We start from the raw sequence: 16,704 nt of genomic DNA, 5'->3' as shown, positions 1-16,704 counted from the left end.
AGGTACCAAGCGGGCAGGCAGGAGGTAGGAAAGGACGGGAGGGTGGGTGGATGGCGGGGACAGCACGACAAGGAAAGGGTGCGCACATACGTGCCGAAAGTGGAAGACTGCTGTTTCGATCGGCAGAGTTGACAGTGCTGTCTTGTAAAGGCAACCCTGTGAATAGTGTTGGTTTCAAGGATCCCGGAGAAAAGAGAAGTCCCTGGTGGGTCCACACTCTAGAAGACCCAGTGTGAACTAGCCAAGAGTGCAACAAGGGTCACTGATAATTCCAAGCAGATACTTAAATAGTAGAGGTTAAAGGGGCTGTGCATGGGTAAACTTTCATCACTGGGCTATTTCTATGTGTGATTTGAAGGAAGAGAATACTAGTGTGAATTTCTGAAAGATTTACACGGCTTAGGTCGGAGGGGGTTGATTTAAAAGTGAATGGTGCATGTTGCACTTATTCATCATGTGACACAGGTAGTTTTGAATCATAGTCACCCAGTGGATATAAATGCTGCTATAATGAATAGCAGTTTTAAAAACAATCTATAAGAAGAGTGGTATATTTGTAGGGAATTTGTTCATTCTGCCTCTGTTTTTAAAGCTTGTTCGCTAGTAGCCAAGACAGTTACTTATCTTGGAGAGTATACAATGCAATAATTGAAAAATTGTTGGAAAAAGCTACTGTTGCTGTACATAACACAACTCTTTTGTGTTTTGGGTTTTTTTTATCCTTGGAGTATCAAATCTGAGCAGATACTATTGAAAGCCTCTGAACCACAAGTTTGCAATTTTTGGATCATGGCAAAGAAAGGTTTGATTCATTTTTAAAATTAGCATTAGGCCTCATTGCCCTGTGCCCCTTGAATGTATAAAACAAACAATTTGCAAATACAAATTTGCCCAAATGTACGTTGCTAAAGTATCAAATCTCCTATTAATTAATCTTTGCTTATAAGTAAGGCAAACTATCCTTTGATGCTTTTTTTTTTTCTCCATGGTAGCATGCTCATGACCTCCACTGGGGGTGTGAGCGAACCTTTTGTTGTTTGTGGTTTTTGTCTGTACTGTTTCTATACAATCAAGGTCCTGTGAAAAGGAGGAAGAGGCAGCAGGAGGTAGGAACAAGCTGGGCTATTTTGGACCAATGTCCCATTAAAATGTTCTCTCTCTCCTTAACTCACTCCAAACTTCTTTTCAGGCATACACTTTGTATCAGTCTTTAACCTGCACTAAAACCTGTAGGACACTGATACTTTGACATTGTTGGGAAAGAATTAAAGAATCAACCAGGGATGGCTAATATTTCTTGCCTTATTTTATTGCAGAACAGCAGGAATTCGAAGTCTTTAAAGCTCTGGTACTTTGACTCTTTTATGCAGCTGAGATGATGAAATAAAAATGTGTTTGGTAAAGGAATTCAAATTAGCACTGGGTCACATAATTCCCCTGTTCTGAATATGGCCAATCAATGGCATCTCTAAGGCATCTAGAGGCAAGAGCTATGCAATTTCTGCTCATGCAGAATAATATTCCTAGCGTGGAAATTTCTGCTAATTAAAGCTCTTGCCAAGTAGAGTTTTTTTTCCCCCCTTCTTTTTCTTAAATAGCTCAAGTCAAAGCTTTGCAAGCCAGGACTTGGAGAAAGTCGCCTTATAGATAGAGCAATCCATTCAAGATTTTCAACTGCAGATCTAAGCTTTCTACTAAAATAATTGTGATAGAAATAGTGTTACATACCCTCTCTCTCTCTCTCTATATATATATGAAAAAGAAACAAAATAATGTTTTCTTATGGAGTTAGTGACATCCGTACAAAGAAACTATTGTGACCTATGTTTGTGTTTTGTTGTAGGAAATATATAAAAGGGGATAAAGAGCACTTGGAGTAGTATCTGTTCTTTTTGTTCTATGGTAAAATAAATTATTAAATCTCTTTAGGATTAGATCTATCTATATTAAAATTATTTTGCCTGACTCTTTATTTTTAATAATAAAGTCAGTAGCAGGGATAAAGAAGCTTAAAACTCCAGGGAAATTAATGAAACATAAATTATTACTAAATTTGGGCTTCAGTCCAAATTTCTGGTTACTATTTAGTGTAGGACAGCTCATTCATTTTTCACTCAGAAAAATACCTTGCTATGTATAATGATACACAATTAGCTAAGACCATGCAAGGCCATTCCTTAAGTATATAACTTAATAATTAGAAATCAGCTGAATGAAATGCAGTGGTCCGCAGGTTCTCATAGGAACTGATGGCAGAACTCTAAAAACTCTTTTCACATTCCATCCAAAATCACATGGTGTGACAGGAATGATATATGGTCAATGATATATAGTCAGTAAAAAAGGCCTTTGTTTTGTGCAGTTTTCCTGAACAATAGGGAAATTATTTTAATACTCAAAAAAGAACAAAGAGACATCATGGTGTTTAGGTGTTACAGAAAGCAGAATGCTCAGAGCTGATCCAGAGCCGTGGAAGGCTCTTTATGTTGAGAGAAGAGTTTAGGCAATCAGGCAGTGCTTACTGTTGACAGGGAAAGCTTTGCCTCTTAAGAAGCAGCACTCCCTGTCTCAGCCCATCCCATCAGCTCAAGAAAAACCTCTCGCTTTAGATTTCCATTCTGGATCCATGCTCTCTCATATTCCAGTCTGTCACAAGAATAAACTTTCTCCCTGACAGGATTCCCATCCGTCATCTTTAGTGACAAAAGTTTATTTTGTCTATCTTGCTAAAAAGCAATAATTGCCTCTATTCACATCCTACCACACGATCAATGATGCATCATTACAGAAACTAAGCAATTAGGAACCAAGATGCACAGACTCAGTTCAGTGTAGTGTAATTTGTCCAAAACTGCTCATATGGTCTGTGTTCTAGGGGTGCCTGTGACTTTTCACTGCCTATATAAGAAGTCTGTATCAGCTGGCTGAGATGTGCAGAAGGTGAATTTCACTCTGAGAGGTGGTTGTGTGAAGTAAAGAGCACCATTAGTTTCACTGTCATATGGTAGCACTATTCAGCCTTGATATTAGTGTTTTGCAAGATTGGGTTTAACTTCAGTTTCTCTTTACACAATTGACACGTAAAAGGCATTAGTATATTAATCCCTTATGACCTTTAGTAGCAAAAATATCATTGCTTTTTCAGTTTTATCTCACTGAGAGTTCAGGATTTATTCTTCCATATTGGAAGACTTTCAGAACATGCATTTTTGGCAGGTCTGTCTATGTGGAGCCAGAGACTTGTGTTTCTACCTTAAGGTCCACCATTTATATTTGTAATGAGGATGGCATAGACAATTATCAGACAAGCATCTCCCATTCTGTTGCTATCCAGAAGTTACCAGCCTCTGCGGGAGAATTTTCTCCATGAATAGGTTACTAAGTGCAGAGGTGTCAGTGGAAATTCTAGTGGTAACTCATACTTGTTGAAAAGCTGGTCCATCCAGGTTGGTTATTGTGCCTTAAAACTCATTTGAACTGTAGTAGCTCCTGTCATTGTTTGAGATCTCTCCTCACTGTGAGAGGGTGCATCACAAGTGCATGGCCATTGCGCTGCCTGGGATACATACCCTTTTCTTCCACGGGAGAAGGAGGCTACAAACCATGCATGAAAATGAGAGCACAAGGCAATCAAACCACTCAGATTGTGGCTGAAGCAAAAGCAGACACCTTTAGGAAAGAAAAAGAGTGGTGGTGGTGTTTAAATCAAATTTCCTGTTCTAAAGCAGTTTTAAGGATATATTTCAAGCAGTCCGAGGTACAGTCTTTAAGTTCCCGCCAGCAGCCTATAGGGCTTTGAATTCCCAGTCCTTTTAGCCAGTTTGTTTCCCAGGCAGCAAAGACTTACTGAGATGTGTGTTCAGTACAAGTTCAGAGCTCAGCCTGATGCACTCAGGCAGGATCCATATCTGGTGAGCAACTGTAAAACTAGAGCTTGTCAAGAGAACGAGTGGGAATGGGCGATAGGATAGATAGACTTGGTGAGACTATGGCGTACCCTTGTACACCCTGCCTCAATGTTGGCATGGCCAGCTGCAGTATGCACCTTCAGACTCCTGTTTACAAGTGGAATTTGAAGGCTGTGGAAAGAGCGGGGGGTGGGGGGTTGGGGAGGAAAGGCGGCAGCAACAGCTGGGAACCATCCGTGACCACAGCTGGTTTTTGCAAAGATCTTCTTGCAAATTGAGTTGGGATGTTTCCAGGGCAGCGCTGCAGAGGAGAGGAGGATGCATTGAGCATGGGCAGGGACCCGCGCACTGGGTCCAGAGGAGCCGGGGATGGCTGTGCCCGGCAGGGGTGGGCACGCCTCGAGGGCAGGGCTGGCCTGGGTCCGTGTGTGGGACGTGGGACTGTCCGTGGGGACACAGCTGGGGTCACATGAGCATGGAGCATTTTCCCAGCCAGCAGCTCTGCCAGAGAGCCTCCCGTGTTTCTGGCTTGAATATTCACAGACTTCTGAACCTTATAGCTTTGGCTGAAGCACTGAGTAGCACTTGCGGGAGGACCTGGCCCTGTGAGCTGTAACACATCTCCCCTGAGCTGTAACAGATGTATTAAGGATCCATGCCTTCTCAATTGAAAGCGATAGAGAACTCACAACAAGAGTTATATTTCCGTTAATATTAAAGGTTTACATGTTATTTTTCTTTCAAATTTGTTGGGTTTTGGTTCCCCTGCATATTTGAATACAGCTCCTTTTTTTCATTGAACTGCGGTATGGTTTCTTTGCAAGAATAAGGGACTCTCTTGCTCTTACCAGAAGGGGCAATAAATTATGCAGTAATGAATAAAGGCAACTGTGAGCGTCCTAAAGTCTGACTCGGATAAGCAGTGTCTCTTCCACAGATGTAATTGGATATTGATATAGGTTTGGAGTCTATAAGGTACTCTGGGACAGAAGATGCTGCAGATATTTATGCAGAGCTGATCCTACCCAGAGGTAGTGTGAAGAATTAAATGATCTCTTGGAGAGCTGTAGTTCCTAAAGATTCTTTAGTTCTATTGATGGAAAGGATGATAATTTTACTAATAAAAAGAAATTTGATACTAAATATGACAGATATGCTGTGACATTTCCAATCTATAAAAACTTATGAAGCATCTGTGTTTGATCCAAATACATTAAATCTATATTGCATTTTAAGCTTTTCCTAGTTTGTATGAGATGCAGGAACATTTTCTTGCCTAGGTCTATTTGTTATTTTTCTGGAGCACAATGTCTTTATTCTGCCATCAGAAATATGAGAATGTGTCCTCTTACGATTGTAATTGTCTAGATCCGTGCTGACATTCTTCCTTCAGCCCTCCAAATACTGCAAAACATGTACTTTTAGATGCATTGTTTCCCTGAGCAGGTGTTCGGAATATGAAGAAGAAATGTCTCATTTGAAAGTTATTCAGGTTATCATCCCATATTATATTAAATGTGCATAAAAACCCAACAACCAACACAGAACGTGGCCAGAGCTTTGAGTTTTATTCTGATTTCCATAGACAGAATCCCTGATAGTAAACAGAGTTCACACATTGTGTATAAACTGACTCCACAGATCACTGCTGTGTAGTTTGGGTCCATGTGGGTATTTGTTTGTTGTAAAAGAATACTAAGGGGATGTTTTCTGTTTTTCTGTTATATTAAGTTGTGGGCCAAAATTTAATGTCACTACATTAACTTTGGAGTTGCACCCAAGATGAATTTGGCCCTGTCAGTTGTTAAATTCTTGCTGTGATTGATCTCAGCTTGCTCAGAAAGGGATCATGCCAGACTAGCAACCACAGAAATCATCAGTTGAAACTCCACCAAAATTCTCATTCCCTGTAAATTGAAAAATTAAGCTTTGAAATAAGATGCTTTGTTCTTCAATCTCGCACTAACTTTTCATTAACATTATATAAGCCTCACACTATTAGGAAGATGCCAATTAAAACAGAATGGTTTGAAGTATTTGGAGAAAAATAGGACCATCATTCATAAGTTCGTGTACTAGTTCTTGGCATCTTGTGGCATCTCATCTCTGATATTCTCAGTCGTCTCATTGCCCTTTAACCCCATTTATCATGGATGTAAATAAAGGAAGGCCTATTCTTGGCATATTTGTTATATAAATTCAAAACCAATCATCATAGAATCATAGAAAGTTTTCAGTTGGAAAAGACCTTGAAGATCCTATTTGTATGAATGAAACAATAACACTTTCCCAGCCCTTTCTCCCAAACTCTTTGCAGAGGGTTTTTTTCCACAGAAAGAAGAAATACCAGAAATTCCATAAGACTCACTTGGAATTGCTTTATAGCAAGTTAATGAAAAAAACTTGTAGATAAATATTGGAGCAAAAGAATCATGATGCTAATACTAGATTATCTTTTTTTCAGTACTTAGAGGTATAATTGCATATGACTTCAATAAATTTCTACTCTGAACAGTGGTTCTTCTAATGTAACTTTTTAGATTATCAACACATCATTCGAACAAAAGGAACAAACAAATACTAAAACATCTGCCATCAGTAATTGATGGAGGAGTCAGTATTGGATTAAAAGGACACTGATCTAATCATGACAATCCCTTTATGCATCTATAATGGTATTGTATGTTCGTGCTTTTTTACATGCTAGTGATTTCTGCATCAAATAGCTATTTCCACTTTGTACACCAGCACTGTTAAGTTTCTGTAAGCTAACATGAATTCCCTGGGCCAGCTGTACTGCATTTCTGATGGGGATGGGTGGGACAGGAAAATTCAGAAATATGGATAATCAGCTTGTGATTAGAATACAGTAAACTATAATACTGATTTGCAGATAGGCATAAACTCTACATTTCTAACAAATATAGGAATAAAACCAGAAAATGTTTTTGTGATTTTTTTATCCCTAAAGTCCAAAACCAAGAAATGCAGAGAGCAAAGTTTTTTTACTTGAAATACCTACTTTTTAGAGGGAAAAGCTAGATTGAAACTACCTGTATGCATTAAAAATGTTCAGCTTTGCTATATTGTGGTATTTTGATCCCATATTCCAAGTTTTATTACATTCATGAGAATACCTGTGCAATATCAAAAATACAATGGTTGTAAAAGCCGCATGGAGTAGCTGTGTCAAATCTGCTTGATTTCCTGTCACTGACAATGTTTACAGAACCTTTTTCCTGAAAGACCCTGAAGTGCCAGAAGAGACATGTACTTTTAGAGGCTGGAGCATTTTAAGGGCATGAAAGACAAACTTCTTTGATGAAGAGTGAGGTGAAATTTAGCCTGCTGTGGGACAGGATCATGGAATGGATGACCTTCTGATTTTCTGCCCACACCTATTTCTCATGTATCATTTGCAAATGGAAAAAATGGGTCTTATCCAGCCTTGTATTTTTAAAGTGACAGGGTGATATGTACCAGTCTGGGCAGTGAACTTGACAAAACTGTTTGGAAAGAAATGAATCTGCAAAGTAAATATCCATCTCAACATTTATTACTATAATAAGATGGTAGCAGTAGAAAATGCAGACACTGACTGTGTAGTGTGATTGTGCCCAACAGAACCACATTAAATGCTTTGTAAACTCTAGATTCTGTATCACTTCCTGCAGATTTTAAGAAAGATCTCAGCAGCTGTATAGATCAAATAAAATTTTAATTATGATTTCAGTTCTTCATCTGGCTTGATCTTTCTCTAGAAGGATTCTGAAGTGCAGAAAAAGTTGCTCACATAAAAAGAAGGGATCTAAAAAGTGCTAAATTTGTTAGCAGTCCCAAGGTAAATTAAATACCTTGTTTTAATCACTGGATAAGTAATTTCTGATTGTGGGTGATAGTCTTATGGACACTTTCCTCACACCTTCCCACCAGATGGGTACCTGATTTGCCTGCTTAGTTCGAAATCAATTCAACAAAGCTGTAGTTTGGCAGCACATCACCTTCTGGGGATTTCAGGAGATGGATATTTCTTCAGAGCTGTTTAAAATAGTAGAAAGAACTCTCTGTGTAACTAAGGGCTACTGAAAGCCTTCCCAGCTTTTGCTAAATGCATTTTCAAGGCATAGTGCACTTTCTTTTATGTAAATAAAAGATCACATATATTGGCTTGTTGGTTTTTTTGTTTGTTTATATATATAAATGTCAAACAAATAAGAAGGTTCCATACCCAGAAAAATAATTTAATTTCTTTATTAATATTGTAAAGTGTTTTAAAGACAAACAGAAGACGTATCTGAACTCTGTTCCTCAGTATACCATTGGATGGCCATCTGTTTCTAGGGTGATATAGCACAATCTGCATAGGTTAGAACAGATATTCTAGACCTTTATTACAAGCCTCTTATGTCTCCCAGAGCCCCACTAGATAAACAGGCACGAGCTGATTAAGTAGTGAGACGGGCAAAGGCTGCATAGTAGATTTCTGGCTTCACCAAAGTCTGACCGCCGTGGTTCTGCTCAGTGAGACAGCTGTAAAGCAATGAAGCAGTGTGTTCTGAAATTGGAAAGGGCTGCAGTAGGCAGTAAAAGTTTGTAGTCAAACAAAGCTCTGAGCCTCTACTTTATGTTTTTGGTGGGTTAGGCTCCTTCCATAGGAGCTGAAAGCAGCTATGGTGCCACAATGTCCCAGAGCTGGGAGTCAGAGACCTAGTAAAGTGGCTCAGCAGGGTTGCTCTGGAGCAGAGGCAACTTCCAGCGGCCTTGTCTTTAGTGAGGAGTGTCAAGTTTTTATGAGCATTGTTACATTTTTATAGTTTAATGGGTTTCACTATTAAAGTATAACAAAGCACGTTAAAAATTTGCCACGGCTCATTTCCGCACTCAGTAGCAAGTCCTTACTATCTGCAGCGTGGGCCCCTAGGAAATATTAAATAACAAAGACTATCTTAATACATCTTCCTTATCCACTTTAATCATCTTGGCCTCTTTCTATTTAACAGTCTTGATTTGAGACATGTTTTATTCATCTTCAAAGCTCTCAGCACAGTGGCTGGTCTGGAATTCACACCTATGGACTGACTTCTCCAGGAAAAGAAGATGGTAGTTTGTATGAACACTGCAGATGAGGGCTCATTAGAAAATGTGTTATAGAAACTAAGGAGAACTGGACTAAAGGATAGGGTAAGGAGTTTCAGTAAAGAAGCAGTAAAGAAAAGATACATTAAAGTAAGTAACTGTGACTAGTTGCCAACATTGAAAGTTTGACAAATGCAGAATGGTGTATTAGTTTTAAATAGCAGTACTGGCATATTCAGTTACAAGAACATGAAGGTAGATCCAGGCTGCAGTCCTAGGGAAGTTTACTGTAGCAGCAGAATTCACTCTAGGTACAGGCCATGAGATCTATAAATCACTGAATAGTATTAATTTGAGATGGACACTATGCCCAAGGACAACAGTGTTACAGAGAACATGGTAGGACACTGAGGTTTTCAAAGCTGTCAGGAACTCCGACACTGAAACTAGACAGGGGAACAACTTCATCAAGGACAATAGAAAATATGGAATATGAAAAGCAGTTCCTTAGAGTAGACAAGGGGCAACACTGACTTTTTCGTCCTTGTGGATGTAAGATAGAGTGCTCTGTGAGGATCTTTCTTTGCATCTCTTTCTGCATTTATGGAGAAGGATTAGAAAGTATGATAATTCAATTAAAATCTCTTTCTGGAATTTTAAATGTCTTTTATTTCTATTAAACTGAAACTTATATAGCAACTTAAATGTAGTGGACCATCTATGTACTTGTATTGTTTTTAAAAAGGTATTTAGCTGTCTTGAGATGCAGATGTATCTGTACCTAGTGGCATTTTCACAAGGAAGCTGGTATCTATGTTAGGAATTTTGGAAAATCTTACTAGATGCTCATCAAAATTGTTCCATGCCTAAATATATTTATAATTGGATTCCTTGTGAGCCTTAGGATCAAAGTGCTTTGGAAATGTAAATGATTTTATAATTATTTACTGCCTTCACTTAATTTGCTCATATGTTTTATAAGTTCTTGAAAGCCACTACAGGGTTATGGCAACATGATCCAGACCTGGAATAAATCCACTGATGATGATGCATTCAGAAGGGATGAATTTACCACAAGGCATTCCAGTGCCTGTCAGTGGTCTCTCGTCCCCAAAGACAGTTTGTTACTACATTCATCTTCCTGCTAATAGTCTGCATTTAATATCAATTGCACTCATGACTCAGGGAACTCAAGTTCATCATGGGGTTAGAAACTTCACTCATTCTTTTCTCCTTAGTCCCAGATAAGAAAGAGGAATTCTAGCAAACTGTTCTGAAAGGAACCGATAAGTTCAGGGATTCTGCTTCATGAACTTTTACAGCAGAAAAGAGTTATAAATGTCGCTGAAAACATATTGCAGATCACCTTTAAATAATCCCTGATTTAACTGAGTGAAAAGTGAATCAACAGTGCAATTATAAGCATAGAAGAAAATATTTCTAGTGACAGGTCATACAGCTGTTTTAAGGTTCTAGAATGGTAGCTGACCTTGTATGGGAAGACAACTAATCTCAAGTGACAAGGATGACAGCTGGAAGATTTTAAAAGCTTCCAGGTTAGGAAGGAAGGAGAAGGACCAATTATGCAGCTGGTTTCTCAAAGGAAGGTGTCCCTGCTTAATGGGAAGGAGGAGAAAGTATCCTTTTATTTCACAGCAAAGAGGAATAGGAGCTGAGATAAGGAGATGTAGGAAGAAGTGACGCAGAGAATGCCATTTCCTTTCCTATAACTGGTGTAGAATTTTCCATGCAATAGAGTTTACTTTTATGCCAGTTAAATTAGTAGGGTTTGCTTCATATACCTAACAACAAAGGACTAATGTGAGTAAGCATTCATTCCTCTTACTATTATTGTTACAGTGTGCATGTCAGGGAATTATTTTAGGAAGATTGTTTTCTGCAGAATCTGTATGTGACTGCTGGTGACCCCTACAGATTAAAGCTACAGTTAACCGAAAAAGACGAAGCATCTGGCTTTTACATAGCCGGCATTAATTGAGATGGATTCACTATTAGGTGACTGCAACTGGATCCTGTGAATATTCCTAAGGATGGGGAACTATAGCTGAGTGTGTTGTAACTTAATGTGTTAGTGACCATTCCACCTCTCTATTCACTGGCTTAATGGCAGCACTGAAAGTGAAGTTGAAGCTAAACATCATGAAACTCAGATACTAACAATGTGTATAACCATCAATGTGTCAGGTATTGTAATCTTCCCATGACATGTAAGTGCATAACATGATGGATGTACATTACATCCATCAGCTGCTTGCAGTCCCCTATCCCTTGCCAGGCAGGTAGAACATTTATGCATCTAATGGCTTAACACACCAACACAGAATGCCTATGTAAATACACAATAACACAAAATTACTGACAGGATTTCATTCACTCCTAAAGCAAACCAGTGAATTGTTTTCATTGACTATTTCTACCTCTCAGACAGGAAGTAGTGTTTGTGCTATCTGCATATATGCAAAGTGATTTCTCATCTCTTCTGTATTAAAAATTGTTTCAGTACAGAAAATACCCTCGTACACATATACAAACATACTCTCATACCTGCATCATACATTTTGCTTAGCAATGTTTGTTAATACATTGTCTCTTTCCGTGTTTCTTTTCATATTCACTTTAAAATGAAATGGAAAAAGCTGCCTTTGCAAGGAATTTTTATTGGCAAAGCATATAATTTATTTTGGCTCCATAAATCAACGTGCAGTCATGTTGCAAAATATGGGTAGCCTATTGAGAAATATTCCATCAGAAGGTATAGAGGTACAGTATACTATACCTTCTGTTTCAAATAAATAGCATTCTCAATTCCTGTTCATCTGTATATAATATATTTTATTGCAATGTGGTGCTTTCCATCAAGTTAGTTAATTTTGTTTCTGCAATTCAAGATATAATTGATCACTACAGTACTTGCCCTTGGGACAAAGTATCTTTTTATCCAGTGTGTTGTTTCAACTTTTCACCATTCTTGGAAAAATATTCCATATGAAATATTGTAGCCTGTGCAATAAGTTTTATAGATTTTTTAAATGATTTTTTCTATCTTCAGCATATGTATGTAGTCTGTAATAAACTACATATGTCCTTCTGTTCTCTACCTGCATTTTGCTTTGCAAAAAGATGCATTTCAACATAATTTGCATTGTTTGTGGATGATTTCAGTTAGCTTATATAACAAGGCATATTACTTAATTTTTGTTTAGTTTCGTGTTGTTTTCATACAGCTACTCAAATAGACAGCAATGCAGAGCTGGATTTTCAATTTCAAGTTATAATTAATTTTATTTATAAACTATTACTTTGGAATAATTGCAATGGTTTTCTGTTTGACTTTTAGAATCTTATAAATGGTTTATACATTTACACATTTATACTGAATGCTCAGCACTTGGCATTTGGAGGTATGCCTGTAAAACAGCAGGTGATATGCTGGGAAGATATAAATGAGGGCAATTTATGTGGTTAGGTGTGTTCTGTGAACTTAAAATTCTGGCTCTATCCATCTAAAATAGGTTTTCTAAGAAATTCTATTGAAATTTTAAACAGGCATGGAAACAATAGAACAGTTATGAGTTTTGCTATGAGTTTATATTCGGCCAACTGGTTGAAGTAAAACAATTGGGAAAAGTTATACAGATCTATGTTAAAATTTCCCTGCACAATGCATTTTAATTTGGAGATAATCCAAATTTGTATTGCTGTACCAAACTGAAGAGCTTTCTCTTTATGAAGAAAATTATGTAAAAATATTTAAATATTAAGATCATAAATCACTTCAGAAATGTAAGTTACCTTACCTTTCTAACACACATAAGCATCACTATTGCAGCTAACAGATAAGGGTGGAAATTCCAGGAATATTTTTAGGTATTAAAATTGTGACCTAATTAATCCATGTATTTTTGTGTTTGCCTTTGGTTAGGATTTTTATCAATTGAGCTATTGAAAAGAATATTGATAGATCAAGAAGTCAGTTGAAAATAGTTACCTTATATGCATCCAGCATTTAATTTTAAGTGGATAGCATTTCTGACTGCAGTCAGTCACATTTTTAATTCCCAAAATCTATATTTTTACACAACTGGGACATAATTAGTACAGCATAAATTGTAATAACTTCAATAGAAAGTGAAACCTATTGTTAATAGTAATGAAAAAAAAATATGGCATTCTGAACAATTCTATTTCCAGCATACTTTCAAGGCTGAAGAAAAATTGCTATGTAGTAGTAGAAAAACTTGTATGGTTTAATAGTATTATATGAGCAGGAAAAGTTTCTAAAATATGTTCCAGAGTAAACATAAGTAATTTCCCTTTTGAGAAACCCTAGCAGAATAGCCTGAATGTTTCTTTAAATGTTACTAGTGCAGCTTAGCCAGTAACACTTTCTCCATTGAACCACATACTTAGCACTGGAAGTTTCTTTCCAGTTTAACTGTACTGTCTGGCTATAAATTGTCTTGTGTTACAATGCATTGCATACGTCCACATTTCTTCTCTGAGACTGACGAGTGGAAGAATCTGGAAAAGACTTGTTATCAGGTGACTACAAGTGTGTACTCAGAGCACTAAGCTCTAGGTCTGGCATACTCAGAACTGACTGATTTTGTAAGGTTCCTATTTCAAATGATACTGAAGTCTAGACTAGCCCATGGAAGTGTATTCATTAAAGAAATGTTACAGCACTTACCCAATACTTTAAGACTCTTTAGGACTATTTTTATTTATTCTCAACAAATACTAGGTTGGACTATGTGCTCACTCCCTGACAGCGCTTGGAGGTCATCACTCAGCTACGTGTGTATGATGAGCTGGGAACTGTGTTTATGTGTTCTTACTTTGGTGTTTGATTTTGCTTCTGTAGATAAGATTCATGGGCTGCTTTGCTCTTACCTATGGTGATTTTCTGTCTTTTCATTGTTTGTGAGGTGCAACTCCAGTAGTCCCTGTAGGATGTTTTCCTGACTGTTCTGGCTGTGGTTACAGAACTGAGGATTCCTTTCTTCTTTTCTCCACTTCTCATCAGGCGGTTCATAGTGTGCCTCCATAATCATTACTTATTGACTGATGCCACCATTTTACTAGCAGCGCATATAGGACGTCACTCAAGGAAAATACGTTGCCAGCAAGAATAACAGAATTTAAGGCTTGGAAAATAATACTTCATTTTGTAACAAAATGTTTCAGGAATATATCTTCCTGTTATGTATGCTATATCATTTAATAAACATGCATTATTGTTTGATTATACCATCATATAGTTAGACTATTGCTTTTCACATACTCCTTTGAGTCATTTTTATTTCCTCTGAGCATCTAAAACCAGCAATTTTGTCTGTCCTTTAGGTATTACAGGAATCTTGAACTGCTTATGATATGAATAGTAGAAATCTTTTATGCTTATGTTCTTGGCAATTTTGTGTTGTTATATCTGTCAAACATTGCACATTTTAAAAGTGTTTTGCACATTAACAATGAAGGTATAAGTGACATGAATTGAAAATTGTTTAGATATTTTGGGAAAAAGAAAGGAATAGATACTGTGGGCATATAGATATAAATGAAGGATGCCAAAGGCAGAAGGAATTTGCATTTACAATTCTGGTCCTGATGCTGTGGCTGGTTTGGAAAGAGAAGAGATGGAAAGCTAGTGAAAGCTGGAAATGGCTGGAAAATTAGTTTGAAATAAGAATAAAGAATTTTGTGACTGAGTCTAGGATATAGAGACTGCAAAGGGAGGTCTGGAGGAATACGACATGCTGGATCAAGGATCCAGAGGACCTTCATTTTGTAATTATCTGCTTCATTCTCTTTTTGCAGTAAATAAGGCAGTTATTGCAACAAATTTTGTATAAATTTGCCATTCAGACATCCTAGAGCATGTCTGCCTTGAGCATCAAATTAATTAGAAATCTATAGATGTAATTTTAGATTATCTCAGCAAATATAAATATACAGGGCCAGAATTCAGGATGAGCAAGCAAACTGAATTATGGTATTTTCACATATCTACTGTCTGACCTGGAACTGCAGTAATACTTTTGAAATTATTTTTTCTGCATATACTAAGGACACATATCCATTCATGCTGCAAAATATGCATGTCAGGTATACACAGACTGTACAAATGGACACACCAAAGGAAGGATATGCACATAGGTACAGACCTACTCAGAAAATCAGGGGGACATAGGACCATGTATACATATGTGCACATGAGAAGCAAATTCACATCCAAGAAATGGGAGGCACATGACCATGAACAGCATCGCATGAATACACACATAGATACCTGCACACCACGGTTCCCTTCACAGCTGTATAAAATGACAGAAAGGCTGGAGCTGTGCAAACATCATTAAAAGACACCCACACAGCCATGACTGTCTCAGGCTGGAAAAAAGGAGTACTGAAAAATACTGTCTGGGAGAACAAAACAGGAGAGTCAACCCATCAAATGTCTGGAACTAAAATAATGCCAGAGAGTATAACCCAGCCAAAAGCACTGCCAGCAACTAAGTTAGTCACACAGCAAGAGCAGTCATCCACACATACATATGCTGCAAGAAAAATATCCACCACCTGCCAGCTGGCTACTAGCAACCATGACATGTGTGTGTGTGTGTGTGTGGCCAGTGTGTTGGCACCACTGTTGGAAGAGGAAGAGGAGTGGAAAGAAAGGAAACAGCAATAGGAAATCAGGAACAACAGAGGTAAAATGGAATCACTGCTCCCGTCAAAACATTTGTTTAATAGAAACAGAAGCCTGGAATGTGTACAGTTTATGTTTTACACAGTGAAAGGTCTTGGTCATGTGTGAAACTTCAACCTTCTTGAGTAGCAGGAGGTCCTGTGTGTGTGAAGCACATTGCTTCACTTAGCACACATCAGATGTCTGGAAAATGCCAAACAATGAAACAGGTGTCTAATTGGCTTCCATCCTTTCAAATCCTACAATAAGAAGAAATTTGGTCAAGTGGTGAGAAGAGGATGCTCAGTCAGGTCTCCTGGATGGTGTCCTGGGCTCTCACTCTGAAGTGCTGTATGAGCTTAGATGACTCATTCACATTTTTTGTGTCTAAGTCTATTTAAAGTAAGGATAATAATGCCTATTTACATCTTAAGGGTGCAGGAAGATCAAAAGAATGCATATAAAATTCCTTAAGGTTCAACAAAGTAGAAGAAAGCAGAGTAGGAAATAAAATTCTTGAAATTTGTCTGTAGTCAGACACAGTGTTGCAAGGCAGATTTGAGTGACACCAGCATTTCATGGCAGTCAAATTCCATTTTCATGCTGGTTCCATATCTCCTGTGCTTTGTTAGGGTTGTTTTCAGTACAATAAAATTATTTTTCCCCAGTGTTGTGCTATTACTCTATGGCATCTCCACACCTAAACTTTACTTTGAAAAAAACAAATTTGATCTTCTTAATTTCAGTATTTTCATACTTGCTCTGAACAGCTTGTAGCCATTTTTGCTCTATTGTTCTTATCTATTGTATTCTGAACACTTTTCTTTAGAAGCCTAAATCCTGAAGAAAAATAATCCAATTAACTGCTTATATATTCCTCCCTAGGGGATAAACTATAAACAGGGAGCTCATTTAATAATATATTCTTATTTAAGATAGTATAAGGTTTTGTGTTAATGCTGTGTTGCCTTCACTCTCAGCTCATAAGGAACTGTTACAAACCACCCT

The sequence above is a fragment of the Neopelma chrysocephalum genome, unplaced genomic scaffold, assembly GCF_003984885.1.
Source record: "Neopelma chrysocephalum unplaced genomic scaffold, ASM398488v2 Primary Assembly neopelma1_97390, whole genome shotgun sequence".
Classification (NCBI taxonomy): Eukaryota; Metazoa; Chordata; class Aves; order Passeriformes; family Pipridae; genus Neopelma; species Neopelma chrysocephalum.
Note: the sequence above shows the minus strand (reverse complement) of the source record.